The 14,354-nt window shown below is 43.4% G+C and overlaps 1 protein-coding gene and 1 long non-coding RNA gene across 3 annotated transcripts in view; one reads left to right on the top strand and one right to left on the bottom strand.

The window, feature by feature from the left end:
- Positions 1–14,354, bottom strand: part of LOC130368147 (uncharacterized) — a 118,624-nt gene that overhangs the window by 2,276 nt on the left and 101,994 nt on the right. The window contains exons 3-5 of one of the 2 annotated variants that reach the window (XR_008892297.1): positions 4,133–4,207; positions 554–616; positions 261–346 (exon numbers count right to left, since the gene is read on the bottom strand). This is a non-coding gene — a long non-coding RNA (uncharacterized LOC130368147). The remainder of the gene's footprint in view (positions 1–260; positions 347–553; positions 617–4,132; positions 4,208–14,354) is intronic. The other variant, XR_008892299.1, reaches the window with a different exon arrangement.
- Positions 1–14,354, top strand: part of LOC130368098 (bone morphogenetic protein 2-like) — a 165,979-nt gene that overhangs the window by 85,470 nt on the left and 66,155 nt on the right. The window lies entirely within an intron of this gene.

The raw sequence follows: 14,354 nt of genomic DNA, 5'->3' as shown, positions 1-14,354 counted from the left end.
CCACAGAGGAGGAGAATAATGTAATATTAAAGAGGGATCTGGGGAAGATAACATAAAGGAAAAGTTGCTGAGTTGCCCATAGCAACCAGATTACTTCTTTCATTTTTTAAAAGGCCTCTGAAAAATGAAAGAAGCAATCTGGTTGCTATGCAACTCAACAACTTTTCCTCTGGACATGTTTTGATAAATCTCCCCCTAAAGGTGAAATTATGTGCTAAATAGTAAAAACAGCATAAAGTAAAAGTTTGTATTCAGTTCACCTGTGGATGTGTGCACATACAGTACTCCTGGACAGTGTGTGCAGAAAGCACGGATGGTGCAGAGTGGGCTATATCCTGGGAATAGACTGAGAGAAAAGGAACATGTGCCTTCACCTCTTTCAAGCAAACAGTGTATCATCTTAGCAGTTAAAACATATGCGTTAAAAAAAAATCATGGACATAGACAATTCCGTAAGATAAAATAGAAAGCAAAACTCCAATGCATTTCGAGCTATTCATAGCTCTTAGTCATTGCAAAGTAAAACTGGCAAAGTGCCCACTTATATACTCACAGAATAAGCAATGTACCAAATGCAGTTGAACTGGGATGCTTTTGTCAGATTTCCCGAGTCATGCTAAAGGTGTCAGAAAAATGAAGAATGGCATGACTGAAATTGACATAAACATCACACAACTGTAGATATATGACTATATGCTATAACTGATGTGAAGATGATAGGTTTGTATCATAATGCTATAGTTGAAAGTGTCTGAAGTGCTGCCAAATAGTAAACCATAACATAGCTATAATGTCACCAACAGAAATATCGCTGGGTCACAGACCAATAACGTGAAAGAGCTCTTATATAGATATGTTTTTTATTGGACAGTACAACAGCATATCAGTTTAATAAATGCCAAATATAGATATGCATCGGGATGTAAATATCTTTTCAAATATACGTATCCCATAATAAAATCTCTCAAAAATTAGATGTGTCCAGTTTTGGGCACCTGTATTTAAGAAGGACATGGCTGAACTGAAGCGGGTGTAGAGGAGGGTGAACAAAGATAATTGAATGGGGACTGTCATTAAAAATTTTATTTTTTTTGCATATTATACAGCAGGTAAAATTTACTCTTTAAAAAAAAAACTATGTCACTTTCATGGCCTTTTAAAGTGCAACTGTCACGAACTATGGGTGCTATAACCTACACACAGCCTTTGTACTGTGTGCAGATGGTGTGTACATCATTGTTTTACCTTATTTTTGCAGACTTTCATCACCCCCAAAAATGCTTTTGATCACGGCCACACACAGTCGGATAGGCGTGACGCGAGGTACGCTATGCCCCGCAGCCGCCAATCCCACACCGTCTCAGCGCTGGGACTGATGTGTGATTGACATACAGGTCCCAGCGCATGCGCCCCTCAGCTCATCTGACGTGCGCGCCACCGCATGTTATCCAGGCAAATGCTCTCTCCCCCAGTGTGCGCTCACTCCCGCCGCAGTCAGCCTCCTCAGTGAGCCTACACATGCAGAACAGTTCCCTGTACTAGAGGCAGAGAGGAAGCGCGCTCTCTGCCTCTAGCACTGCGCAGACGCACTGAGGAGGCAGCGGGAGCGGCGCTTGCCTGGATAACACTCGGCGGCATGCACGTTATGAGCTGAGGGGAGCATTCACTGGGACCTGTGTGTCAATCACACAGCGGTCCCAGCACTGACACAGGGGGTGGGGGGGGGGTGGCGGCGGTGCATAGAGTACCTCACTCCACACCTATCCGACTGTGTGTGGCTGTGATCAAAAGCATTTTTGGAAGTGATGAAAGTCTGCAAAAATAAGGTAAAAACAATGCTGTACATACCATCTGCACACAATACAAAGGCTGTGTGTAGGTTATAGCACCCAGAGTTCATGACAGTTGCACTTTAAATCTGACCACTAGGGGTCTCCATTCTGGTTCAGACCGCATGCTCAAAAGAACTGACTTTGGTCTCCTGCTGGACTGGCAGGAGACCAAACTCAGGAAGTGTGTTCTGGCTATAGGCAGTGAATAGCACTTGCTCTCCCTGTTTCATACACACGCAGAGAGCAAGTGCTATTCACTGCCCATGGCCAGACCGCACTTCCACAAAGAAAGGCAGGTTGCCAAAGTCCAAATCTCCATATACGCAAACACACACACATATATATACAGTGGTCCCTCAACTTACAATATTAATCGGTTGCAGGACGACCATTGTATGTTGAAACCATTGTATGTTGAGACCAGAACTCTATGGAAACCTGGTAATTGGTTCTGAAGCCCCAAAATGTCATCAAAGAATAGGAAAAAGTGGGGATTAAAGAAAAATGAGTAGATAACTAATACAGATAAAGCAAATCCTTACATATAAAAGTAAGAAAGATCTGCTGGGAGCTGTAAATCACTGTCAGTGTTTCCCAAGCAGGAAGCCTCCAGCTGTTGCAAAACTACAACTCCCAGCATGCCCGGACAGCCTTTGGCTGTCCGGGCATGCTGGGAGTTGTAGTTTTGCAACAGCTGGGGGCACCCTGCTTGGGAAACACTGGTCTATGTAGAGGACAGGAGCTTCTTTGGGGTCCAGTACAGTACACAGTGTCCTAAAAAAGTAACATGGAGCCTGGTGTCCTGGTACAGGTAAAGTACATAGAACAGGTAAAGTACAGGTAAAGTATACAGAACATGTAATACCTCTCTGTACTGTAAGGGGCGCTACCAGACATCAGTCAGTGCATACGCTTCAGTAATACAGGTGTTTTACCAGTGAAATGTCCATTCTGATTGGTCAGTTCTTCCAGCTATTGACACGTTTCACAGATCTGGACTGTCCGTACATTGTATGTTGAGTCTGGTTTCAACTTACAATGGTTCAGAAAAGACCATTGTATGTTGAAACTATTGTATGTTGAGGCCATTGTAAGTTGAGGGATCACTGTATATATATCATACATAAGAAGACAAAAAGGTACCCGCACTCACCACGAGGAAACAGCAGACCAACTTCTATGGCATCTGCAGACGCCATAGAATTTGGTCTGCTGTTTCCTCGCGGTGAGTGCGGATACCTTTTTGTCTTATGTATGCTATTGAGTGACTATGGGCTTCTTGGTTCCCAGCACCTCCGGACCCACAGGCATCAGGACTCCACGTTGTTACAGTGACAGATAGCCTCCACAGTACATGCTGACACAATTGGTCTTTCTCCACAGCACTGCCCTCTAGCTTGTGTTAGTTAGTATTGACACACACACACACATTTTATTTATTTATTTATATATATATATATATATATATATATATATATATATATATATATATATATATATACAAATAAGGACTTAAAAATGTGCAGGTTCTACAGGGTGTGGATTCACACCTGTAGAACCCTATACTGTCCAGCAATTGAGTTGGCTCTAGCTTTTTTCATTGCATTTTTTTTCAGACGTATTTAACATGAAATCCAGAATTTTTTTTTAAGCATATTTTTACATGATTCATTTTTCACTTAACATTAATTTATTGCTGAAAAATTTAGTTTGTTCCTCCCCACTGGAATCAACTCGAAGGTATGTCTTGGGTGATGACTGCGAGTATGTAATAAAGAATTTTCTGCAACCAGTTTACGATAAGTGCAGGATTATATGTACTCACCCAAGACAACCCACAGTGTGAAATTCAGGATTTGCATTTTAAAATAATTTATAAACTCTGGGATCTTACTTATGTCTCCTTCCAAATAAGGAGGAGGTCGTCTATAAACCTGCCATAACAATCCACATGTTTGAGAAACAGATTGTGATGTGTGTTCTTCCCAGTAGGACATCGCCATATTTACCAATGAGGTGGAGTGCATGGCGAACATAAAGAAATTATGATTGACAAGAGACCACACTGCAGCTTTAAAAATTATTTAACCCCTTAAGGACGCAGCCGTTTTTTGCAAATCTGACCACTGTCACTTTAAGCATTAATAACACTGGGATGCTTTAACTTATGAATTTGATGACATATTCTACTTTATGTTAGTGGTACATTTTTGTCAATACTTATGAATGAATATGAATACTTATGAATTTTCATGACATATTCTACTTTATGTTAGTGGTACATTTTTGTCAATGCTTACATCATTTCTTGGTGAAAAATTCTCAAATTCCATGTAAAATGTGAAAATTTTGCATTTTTCGAACTTTGAAACTCTCTGCTTGTAAGAAAAATAGACATAAATAAATTATATATACAATATGTCTACTTTATGTTTGCATCATAAAGTTGACATGTTCTTACTTTTTGAACCCATTAGAGGACTTCATGAAAAATTCAAGATCAGAATTTGAGTGGATTTGAGGGGCCTTTCTGTAAGAAATCCCCCATAAATTACCCCATTATGGAAACTGCATCCATCAAAGTATTCAAAATGACATTCAGAACCTTTTTTTAACCCTTTAGGTGTTTCACAGGAATAGCAGCAAAATGGTGTGAAAAGTGAAAATTCTAAATCTTAATTTTTTACATTAACATATTCTTGTAGACACATACTTTTATTTTTACAAGGGGTAATAGGAGAAAAAGCCCCACAAAATGTGTAAACTAATTTCTCTTGAGTAAGGAAATACCTCATATGTGGATGTAAAGTGATCTGCGGGTGCACTAGAGAGCTCAGAAGGGAAGGAGCGACATTGCACTTTTGGAAAGCAAATTTTGCTGAAATGGTTTTTGGGGGCATGTCTCATTTAGGAAGCACCCATGGTGCCACAACAGCAAAAAAAAAAAAAAAAAAAAAAAAAAAAAAAAACCATGGCACACTATTTGGGAAACACCCCTCAAGGAATGTAACCAGGGGTATAGTGAGCCTTAACACCCCACAGGTGATTGACGAACTTTCGTTAAAGTGGGACGTGAAAATGAAAAAGTTGATTTTTTTTCTCACTAAAATGCAAATGTTACCCCAAATTTTTTATTTCCCTGTTCTTTGGAACAGTGGGCTGTGCAAATGAAGAAAAAAAAATTTCATTTTCACGGACCACTGTTCCAAAAATCTGTCAGACACCTGTGGGGTGTAAATGCTCACTGCATCCCTTGCTAAATTCCGTGAGGGGTGTAGTTTCCGAAAAGGCGCCTCAGTTGGGGGGGGTCCACTTTTGGGGGCTTTGTAAACATGGGGGCTTTGTAAACACACATGGTCTTCAATTCCAGCCAAATTCTCTCTCCAAAAGCCGAATGGCGCTTATTCTCTTCTGAGCCCTGAAGTGTGCCCGCAGAGCACTTTATGGGGTATTTCCTTACTCAGAAGAAATGGGGTTACAAATTATGGGGGGCTTTTTTTCCAATTACCCCTTGTGAAAATGAAAACTTTGGGGTAACACCAGCATTTTTGTGAAAAAAATCTAATTTTTTATTTTCATGTCCAACTTTAATGAAAATTTGTCAAACACCTGTGGGGTGTTAAGGCTCACTATACCCCTTGTTAATCTTCCGTGAGGGGTTTAGTTTCCAAAATGGGATCACATGTGGGTGTTTTTTTTTTTGCGTTTGTCGGAGCTGCTGTAACCAACAGCCATCCCTGTGCAAATCACCAGTTTAGGCCTTAAAAGAATATGGTGTGTTCTCACTCCTGAGCCTTGTTGTGCACCCACAGAGCATTTCACGTCCACATATGGGGTATTTCCGTACTCAGGAGAAATTGCGTTTCAAATTTTGGGGGTCCTTTTTTCCTTTTACCTTTAAAAAGTATGGGGCAACACCAGCATGTTAGTGTAAAAAATTAAAATTTTTACACTAACATGCTGGTGTAGACCCCAGCTTTACCTTTTCATAAGGGGTAAAAGGACAAAAAGCCCCGCAAAATTTGTTGCGCAATTTCTCCTGAATACGGAAATGCTCTAAACTGTTGCCTTGAAATACGACAGTGCTCCGGAATGAGAGAATGCCATATGCATTTGAGGCCTAAATTAGGGATTTGCATAGGGGTGGACCCGGATGCAAGCATGGCTGTTACGTTATGCAATCTGACCGCACACGCTGGCTGTGAGCGCATGGTCCCGTTACCTGCTGCTACTGGCGGGGCTAGAATTCGCATCCCAGTCCTTCACTAACCTGGTGCTTCTCCTACCCCCGCCTCTGCCTTTCTGCTCTGGAGCACTTTTCCCCGTCCCATAGGGCGTGCGTGTGCTGGAGCTTTAAGATTTAAAGGGCCAGTGGGCCCATAATGGTAGTACACCTGTGGCTCATTGATATAAATTCCTCCTCCCACACTTCCCTGCCGGATCTTTGTTGCCTTGTGCCTGAGAGAAAGCATACCTGAGAGTTGCCTTGCCGTGTATCTGATCCTTTTCTCTGTGACCTGACATTGCTCTTCTGCCGCCTGGCTACTGACCTCCTACTACGTCCTGACTATGCTACTGTGCCGCCTGCCCTGACCTTCTGCTATCCTGTCTATGAGCTGCCTTATCCTTCCTGTGCCTCGCATCTCCTCAGCAGCCTGTGTGGTCGAGCCGTGCCAGGGGTAGCAACCTGGGTGCTGCCTGCCGCAGCAAGTCCATCCTGCTTTGCGGCAGGCTGCCTGGTATGGTCTAAGTCATCTACCACACAGGTCCAGCGGATCCACATCCACCAGTGTTCCTGTCTTCTGAAATGTTCCTGTCTTCTGAAGTTTCCTCCGTTGCGGTACGTCAGTCTCAGCAATTGGCGCAACAGGTGCAGCAACTTACCCAACTGTCTGCTATAATAAAACAGCTTTTGGCCTTGCAACAGCAGCAGCACCCGCAACCTGTCCCACTCTCTCCTCCAGCTCCTGCAGTGTCTTCTGGCTCCAAGCTACGTCTACAATTGCCCTATAAATATGACAGTGATTCCAAGGCTTTGTTACCCAGTGCTCCATGCATTTGGAGCTCAGGTCTGAACTATTTTCGACGGAACGTGCTAAGGTGGCCTGTGTTATTAGCCTACTCTCCGGAAAAGCCCTGGCCTGGGCTACACACCTTTAGGACCGGGGTGATCCGGAAGCTTCCAACTTAATGGCTTTTCTGGCAGAATTGTGTTGTGTCTTTGAGGAACCCGCACGTGCCTCTTCTGCTGAGACGGCTTTGCTGAACCTATGTCAAGGGAATTCTTTTGTTGGTGACTACGTGGTTCAATTCCGCACTCTAGCCTCAGAACTAGCATGGAATGATGAGGCGTTGTGTGCCACACTCAAAAAAGGACTGTCTAGCAGGATTAAAGATGCCCTAGCTGCACGTGATCCTCCTTCTTCTCTGACTGAACTTATCCACCTGGCCACACGTATTGATGTGCATTTTGCTGAGAGGCAGGAAGAACTGTGCTTAGAGAGGGAACCTGTCTGAACATAGCACCCGTGTCCTCGCCTGGCACCCGTGTTTCAACATCCACCTCTACAGTTTCCTGCGCCTCTTGCTGAAGAGGCTATGCAAGTGGATCATTCCTGTCTTACGCAACAGGAGAGATCACGACGACGCAGTGAGAATGTGTTTGTATTGTGCTAGCCCAGAACACTTCCTCAAAGACTGTTCTGTTCATCCACAGTATCCGGGAAAACGCTCGCACCTAGGGCACGTAGGAGAGGCATCCCTAGCTGTGAATACCACCTCTCCAATTCTGTACAAGTCTTCGCTTCGGCCAAGTCTTCCTTTAGCGCGACTGCATTTTTTGTACTCTGGATCTGCAGGTGACTGTATTGATGCTTCTTTCGTCCACAAATATCATCTTCCTGTTACTCTGCTTGCCAAGCCTTTGTTCATCTCCTCTGTTAATGGACAACATTTGGACTGTAAGGTGCTATTCCGTACTGAGCCTCTCGTCATGCAAGTGGGTGTCTTGCATAAAGAAAAGATTGAATTCTATGTATTGCCTCATTGTACTTCTGAGCTTCTTCTTGGCCTTCCTTCGCTCCGACGTCACTCTCCACAACTAGATTAGAGAACTGGAGAAATTATTTGCTGGGGACAGTTCTGTCAAAATCTTTGCCCCAGTCCAGCCTAAAGTTGTTTCTCGTCCTCCTCCTTTGCCTTGTCTGCCTCCACCTTACCAAGATTTCTCTGATGTATTCTGCAAGAAACAGGCTGAGTCTCTGCCTCAACATCGTCCTTACGACTGACCTATAGATCTTTTGCCTGGTACCACTCCTCCTCGTGGAAGGATAAACCCTCTATCGGTTCCTGAGACCAAAGCCATGGAGCGTTTTTTTCTTTGTAGGGAAGAAGGATGGCTCACTCCATCCATGCATTGACTACAGGGGACTTAAAATCATGGCCAAGAACCACTGTCCACTACCTCTTATCTCAGAACTTTTTGACCGCCTACGTGGTGCCAAGGTCTTCTCCAAGTTGGACTTACGTGGAGCGTATAACCTTATTCATATCCGCAAGGGAAATGAATGGAAAACGGCCTTCAATACTCGTGACGGACATTTTGAGTATCTCGTAATGCCTTTTGGTCTCTGCAATGCTCCAGCGTTTTTTCAAGAGTTTGTCAATGATATCTTCCATGATCTTCTCTACATCTGTGTTGTTGTATACCTAGATAACATCCTGATCTTCTCTTCTTCCAACTTAGAGGGGCATCGTACTCATGTCCGTCTGATTCTTCTGTGACTACGGAAGAATCATCTCTACGGCAAACTGGAGAAATGTCTGTTTGAGAAGTCTGGTCTTCCATTTCTTCGCTACATTATCTCTCATCGGGGCCAGATAAATTGTCTGCCGTGTTGGATTGGCCTCGTCCTTTGGGCTTTCATGCTATTCATCGCTTTCTGGGATTCACTAACTATTATCATAAATTTATCCCAGATTTTTCGTCCTTTTCGTCCATTTTCGCTCCAATTGTGGCTCTCACTAAGAAGGCTTCTACTCCTAAATCTTGGTTTGAAGAGGCTTTCTTAAAATCTGTGTTTGCCTCTGCTCCCGTGCTTACAAGACCTGATCCGGAGAGAGGCCTTTGCTTTGGAGGTTGATGCCTCATCTATTGGAGTGGGTGCCGTTCTTACTCAGAAAAACGCCAAGGGCAAGACTATAACTTGTGGGTTCTTCTCCAAGACATTCTCTTCTGCTGAGAGGAATTACTCCATTGGAGATCGTGAACTCCTCCCTATCAAGCTAGCTTTGGAGGAATGGCAACATTTATTGAAAGGTTCTTCTCATCCGGTCAGCATCTACTCTGACTATAAGAATCTTCTATACCTTCAGTATGCTCAGTGTTTGAACCCCCTTCAGGCAAGGTGTTCACTATTCTTTTATAGGCGCAACTACTTAATTCACTTCCATCCAGCAGACAAGAACATCAGAGTAGATGCTCTCTGCAGGTCCTCTGACGTCATTGGTTTGGACTCCACGCCTAGGCATATTTGTTCCTCTGGGCAAATCCTTTGTGCCCACCAGATTGAAACGCAAGGTACTGAAATGGGGTAATTCTTCCTTGACACCAGGACATCCTGGAATACACAAGACTCTACTTCTAATCTTCAGGTACTACTGGTGGCCCCATCTTGAACGTGATGTTTCTGACGTTCCTGTGAAACTTCCCGTGACAAAACCCCTCGAAAGAGACCTGCAGGACTCTTACAGCCTCCGGAGACTCCCTGGTCCCATATTGCCATGGATTTCATCACCGATTTGTCACCATCTCATAATAACACAGTAATTTGGGTCGTTGTAGATCGGTTTTCCAAGATGGTTCACTTCATTCCTCTACCAGGTCTTCCTTCTGCTCCACAGGTGGCAAAGTACTTCTTGCTGCATGTCTTTCGTTTACATGGACTTCCTCAGCATATTGTTTTGGATCGTGGTGTGCAGTTTGACTCTAATTTCTGGTGAGCCCTTTGTAACCATCTGGACATCAAGCTGGACTTCACGGCCTACCACCCTCAGTACAACGCTCAGGTGGAGAGGGTTAATCAAATCCTTGAGACTTCTCTTCGGCATTTTGTTTCAGCTCGCCAAGACGATTGGGTCGACCTTCTCCCCTGGGCTGAATTCTCTTATAATCATAAGTATTCAGAGTCCAAGAGGTCATCTCCCTTTTTTGTTGTCTAAAGGTATTCCGTGAGAACGGAGAAAAAGAAATCTCGTAGCGGTGCTCACTAGGCAATGTTCTTGGAGTAGAAACAGAAGGAAGATATATCTTTGATGGTAAATAACCGATACGGACAAGTAAATTAATAAAAACAAAATGTGGTTTAATGAAAGTAACGGACTACGCGTTGCGAGGGGCAGGTCCCCCTCTTCCTCAGGTCCAATAATCTAGCAGCATTACATGACATTATATACAGGAAAAAAACTGCGAAAAACGGGCTGGAATAAAAACATGGATATACAAGAAATCAGAGCTGGGAACATATAAACACCTTGTGAAAACTAAAATATAAAAAATATAAAAAATATTCAGCAGTACAGTACTCCATCTCCGTTCTCCTCTTCCAGTTTCCTCCGGTGTGCCTGCGGTTGATGAGCTGGTCCGTGACTTCTCCACCATCTGGCAACAGACTCGACAGTCATTATGCCAGGCTTCTTCACACATGAATGCGCAAGCTAATAACAGTAGAAGACCTCCTCCGTCCTTCTCTCCTGGTGACATGGTGTGGCTTTCATCCAAGTACATTCGCTTCAAGATACCCTGTTACAAACTTGGTCCTTGCTACCTTGGCCCCTTCCCGAGTCTACAAAAAGTTAATCCTGTCTCCTACAAACTCAGTCTACCTGCTACGTTACAAATTCCCAATTTCTTCCACGTGTGTCTCCTCAAGCCTCTTGTCATAAACCGGTTTTCTCAATAGAATCTTGTCCCCACACCTGTCTCCGGCTCTTCAGACGTCTACAAAGTTAAACAGATTCTTGTTGCTAAAACTGTGTGGTAAAATTTTTTTTCTGGTTGACTGGGAGGGTTACGGTCCTGAGAAGAGATCTTGGGAGCCTGAGGAGAATATCCTGGACCGTGACCTTATATCCTGGACCGTGACCTTCATAAAAGGAGGGGGAGACCAAAGGGGGAGGTACTGTTACGTTATGCGCTCCGGCCACACACGCTGGCTGTGAGCGCATGGTCCCGTTACTTGCTGCTGCCGGCAGGGCTCGGATTCGCATCCCGAGACACGCCCGCATGCGAATCCCAGTCCGTCACCAGGTGCTTCTCCTGCCCCGCCTCTGCCTTTCTGCTCCGGCATGCGTGTTGCCGACCCCTAGGGCACGTGCCGGAGCTTTAAGATTTAAAGGGCCAGTGCGCCCATTAGCATAGTAGACCTGTCAATTCCTCCTCCTCTCACACTTCCCTGACGGATCTTTGTTGCCTTGTGCCTGAGAGAAAGCATATCTGAGCGATGCCTTGCCGTGTATCTGATCCTATGCTCTGTGACCTGACCTTGCTCTTCTGCCGCCTGCCTACTGACCTCCTGCTACTTCTTGACTATGCTACTGTGTCGCCTGCCCTGACCTTCTGCTATCCTGACTACGAGTTGCCTTAGCCCTCCTGTGTCTCGCATCTCCTCAGCCGCCTGTGTGGTCGAGCCGTGCCAGGGGTAGCAACCTGGGTGCCACCTGCAGCAGCAGGTCCATACCGCTTTGCTGCGGCACCTTAGACTCCGCTCCCTGGTACAGTCCGAGTCATCTGCCACACAGGTCAAGCAGATCCATATCCACTGGTGTTCCTGTCTTCTGAAATGTGAGTGGTACAATGGCACTTGCCTCCGCCGCCAAAATACCCTACAGCAGTGTTCCCCAAACAGGGTGCCGCCAGCTGTTGCAAAACTCCCAGCATGCCTGGACAGTCAAGATCTGTCCGGCAATACTGGGAGTTGTTATTTTGCAACAGCTGGAGTCTCTGTTTTGGAAACAGTGCTGCACGAGACATTTTTACAGGTGTGTATATGTAGTGTTTCAGTCTTTAGTTTGTGTAATGTTTTTAGGGTACATTCACACAGCGGGGGTTCACAGCGAGTTTCCGCTGGGAGTTTGAGCTGCAACGGAAAATTTGCCGCGGCTTAAACTTAAAGCGGGAAACTCGCTGTAACCCCCCTGCCTGTTTGAATGTACCCTGTACATTCACATGGTGGTGGTGGTGGGGAAAACCTTCAGCTGTTGCAAAACTCCAACTCCCAGCATGCACTGACAGCAGCCATTCCGGCCTGATCACCGCGTCCGGAGACACGGTGATCACAGAGGGCTAAGTGACGCTTAGCAGTGCCGTAAATTCATGGTGTTCGTCCTTAAAGGGTCACTCTCATTAAAACAAATTTTTGCTATTGCACTCCTTATGGTAAATGAAAAATATTTCTAATATACTTTGTTTAAAAAAAAATGAAGTTTTCTATGTTTTATTTGTGCATAAAAAAGCTCAAGAGCACATTTTCCCCCAACTCATACACAGACTTTGGACCAAAGTCCGAACACAGGAAGTGCCGCCTGGAGTGCAGAGGGGGGGGGGGGGTGTCCAGCCTCATCCAATCATAGCCCCTCTCACACATAACTGCCATATGCTGTTGGTTGGACCCCCCCCCCCCCCCCTCAGCACTCCAGGCGGCACTTCCTGTGTTCGGACTTTGGTCCAAAGTCTGTGTATGAGTTGGGGGAATATGTGCTCTTGAGCTTTTTTAAGCACAAATAAAACATAGAAAACTTCATTTTTTTTAAACAAAGTATATTAGAAATATTTTTCATTTACCATAAATACAATAGCAAAACATTTTTTAATGAGAGTGACCCTTTAAGGAGTTAAGATCTTCAGAATAATTGCTATAAGTGTCCAGGTAATGTGCCTATGCGATCAAAGCTACTTTGTGTGGTATTAAAAGTATAGTAAAATAACATACTGTTAAATCCGATCTTCTAATTACTTTTTCATAGTATTTATGAAGCTTTCCAAGGGCTTCATTTTGTATTCGTGTTAGATTGGCAAAATTGTTTTCTTGTACCCGTAACATCATACATTAGTTTAACATCTTTAAACAGTAGTAGCTGCAACCTATCTTTAGATTCCGCCCATGAATTAATGAAGTAAAACATGGGATTTGATATATTTATTTGCAATATTTACCATTGATGTTTTTCTAATTGATGCCATTTATAATGAGATTTAACCCCTTAAGGACCGAGCCCTTTTTCACCTTAAGGACCAGAGCATTTTTTGCAATTCTGACCACTGTCACTTTAAACATTAATAACTCTGGAATGCTTTTAGTTATCATTCTGATTCCGAGATTGTTTTTTCGTGACGACATATTCTACTTTAACTTAGTGGTAACATTTTGTGGTATCTTGCTCCCTTTCTTGGTGAAAAATCCCCAAATTTGATGAAAAAAATGAAAATTTTGAATTTTTCTAACTTTGAAGCTCTCTGCTTGTAAGGAAAATGGATATTCAAAATAATTTTTTTTTGGGTTCACATATACAATATGTCTACTTTATGTTTGCATCATAAAATTTATGAGTTTTTACTTTTGGAAGACACCAGAGGGCTTCAAAGTTCAGCAGCAATTTTACAATTTTTCACAAAATTTTCAAACTCGCTATTTTTCATGGACCAGTTCAGGTTTGAAGTGGATTTGAAGGGTCTTCATATTAGAAATACCCCATAAAAGACCCCATTATAAAAACTAAAACCCCCCCAAAGTATTCAAAATGATATTCAGTAAGTGTATTAACCCTTTAGGTGTTTCACAGGAATAGCAGCAAAGTGAAGGAGAAAATTCTAAATCTTCATTTTTTACATTCGCATGTTCTTGTAGACCCAATTTTTGAATTTTTGCAAGGGATAAAAAGGAGAATATTTTTACTTATATTTGAAACCCAATTTCTCTCGAGTAAGCACATACCTCATATGTCTATGTTAATTGTTCAGTGGGCGCAGTAGAGGGCTCAGAAGGGAAGGAGCGACAAATGGTTTTTGGGGGGCATGTCACCTTTAGGAAGCCCTATGGTGCCAGGACAGCAAAAAAAAAACATGGCATACCATTTTGGAAACTAGACCCCCTCAGGGAACGTAACAAGGGGTAAAGTGAACCTTAATACCCTACAGGTGTTTCACGACTTTTGCATATGTAAAAAAAATATTTTTTTTTTTACCTAAAATGCTTGGTTTCCCAAAAATTTTACATTTTTAAAAAGGGTAATAGCAGAAAATACCCCCCAAAATTTGAAACCCAATTTCTCCCGATTCAGAAAACACCCCATATGGGGATGAAAAGTGCTCTGCTGGCGCACTACAGGTCTCAGAAGAGAAGGAGTCACATTTGGCTTTTTGAAAGCAAATTTGCTCTGGGGGCATGCCGCATTTAGGAAGCCCCTATGGTGCCAGAACAGCAAAAAAAAAAAACACATGGCATACCATTTTGGAAACTAGACCCC

Source organism: Hyla sarda, chromosome 1 (assembly GCF_029499605.1).
Source record: "Hyla sarda isolate aHylSar1 chromosome 1, aHylSar1.hap1, whole genome shotgun sequence".
NCBI classification, from domain to species: Eukaryota; Metazoa; Chordata; class Amphibia; order Anura; family Hylidae; genus Hyla; species Hyla sarda.
Note: the sequence above shows the minus strand (reverse complement) of the source record. Positions and strands in the feature narration are given on the sequence as shown.